Raw genomic sequence first — 2242 nt, 5'->3', positions numbered from 1 at the left:
GTGGGGGATGAAAAATAAACTGAATAGAGGTAAGCATGGAATAAATCCTAGGAGAAAACCTGGTTCAGTCTGTTTTCCAACAGACACTGGGAGACGAATTCACCTTTCAGCAGGACAATAACCTAAAACACAAGGCCACATATACACTGGAGTTGAATGTTGCTGCAAATCTATGGTAAGACTTGAAAATGGCTGTCTAGCAATGATCAACAACCAACTTGAAAGAGCTTGAAGAATTTGTAAAATAATAATGTGCAAATATTGTACAATCCAGGTGTCCAAAGTTCTTAGACTTACCCAGAAAGACTCACAGCTGTAATCGCTGCCAAAGGTGATTCTAACATTGACTCAGGGGTGTGAATTGACTCAGGGGTGTGAATACTTATGTAAATGACATTATTTAATTTTCAAAGATTTCTAAAAACATGTTTTCACTTTGTTATTATGGGGTTTTGTTTGTAGATGGGTGAGATGCAAAAAATAAATCAAATAAATAATAATATTTAATACATTTTGAATTCAGGCTGGAACAACGAAATGTGGAATAATTCAAAGGGTTAGGAATACTTAAGGCTGTGTGTTTTAAAAAGAAGAAGAGAAGAAGAAGCCAAACTGAGTTCAATAAATCACAGCCATTTTAAATGGCAGAAAAGAAAACTTAATCCATATAGGCCTTAATGTGAACCACTGAGACTAACGGAGACTAACGGAGACTAAAGGAGACTAACAGAGAACAACGGAGAGTAACAGAGAGTAAAGGAGAGTAACGGAGACTAACGGAGACTAACGGAGACTAACGGAGAGTAACTGAAAGTAACAGAGTAACGGAGACTAACGGAGAGTAACGGAGAGTAACTGAGAGTAACGGAGACTAACGGAGAGTAACTGAAAGTAACAGAGTAACGGAGACTAATGGAGAGTAACTGAGAGTAACAGAGTAACGGAGACTAATGGAGAGTAACTGAGAGTAACGGAGAGTAACGGAGACTAACTGAGACTAACAGAGAGTAATGGAGACAAACGGAGAGTAACAGAGAGTAACTGAGACTAACAGAGAGTAACTGAGACTAACAGAGACTAACGGAGAGTAACAGAGAGTACCTGAGACTAACGGACTGGGAACAACGGTGAAAACTAATTATGTTCTGTAACGATCAAAAAACAACTATACCTTTTCTAAAATCTGCCATTAATTGGTATCCAGTTGTTTGACTGTTTTCCAGATGTGGCTGCTGTTCGCTACATATACAGCATTAACCCATTTATGTGGCATCATTTAGATATCCTCAAACAAAGTAAAACGTGTAGGGGCGTATGTTAGAGGCATATAAGTCTCTAATCGCATCGTAAAGAATAGATCCTAATGCTCAGTAACATCCTCTCCTCACAGGTTGTACTCCTGTCTAATTTCGGGGAGAGAATGGAAGAGAATAGGATAGAAGAGAAATGGGTCATATGCATTAGTGCACACCCGAATAAAACATTTTGCAACAGAAAACGAAAATCAGAGTTTCTTATTGGTCAAGTTCAGATGAACCGTCCTTGTTTCGGGCCTATTTTCTTCTGTTTGGTGTCTGATGAATGTGTCCCTGGACATAAGGACCAGAGAGCTATGTTTTGAATTTGGGAGGCAGCCAGCCATCAACCTTCTACTGTCCTCTGGTGGTCTTGATGAATTCCTCAGATTGGGGTGACCCGAGATTTATACATGGGATGGGATTTTGTCTGAAACAGGTTGGTCAATTCAACAGCTGTATGGTGGGATCAAGTAGTGGTGTGACTCTGATCAGAGTATTGAATCGTGATCATGTTCAACTGATTTTAATGATACTGAAACATTTTCTTGTATCCATTTTGTTCTCACTTTCAGGTGCTGAAATAAAAAAAAACGACGCTTTAGAAAAGTACTTTCATCTGCAGCGGCTAACATTATCTATTAACATTATCTATTAACATTATCTATTAACATGATCTATTAACATGATCTATTAACATTATCTATTAACACTATCTATTAACATTATCTATTAACATTATCTATTAACATTATCTATTAACATTATCTATTAACACTATCTATTAACACTATCTATTAACACATTATCTATTAACATTATCTATTAACATTATCTATTAACATTATCTATTAACATTATCTATTAACATTATCTATTAACATTATCTATTAACATTATCTATTAACATTATCTATTAACATTATCTATTAACATTATCTATTAAC

This window comes from Oncorhynchus clarkii, chromosome 5 (assembly GCF_045791955.1).
Source record: "Oncorhynchus clarkii lewisi isolate Uvic-CL-2024 chromosome 5, UVic_Ocla_1.0, whole genome shotgun sequence".
Classification (NCBI taxonomy): Eukaryota; Metazoa; Chordata; class Actinopteri; order Salmoniformes; family Salmonidae; genus Oncorhynchus; species Oncorhynchus clarkii.
This window is presented reverse-complemented; position numbering follows the sequence as displayed.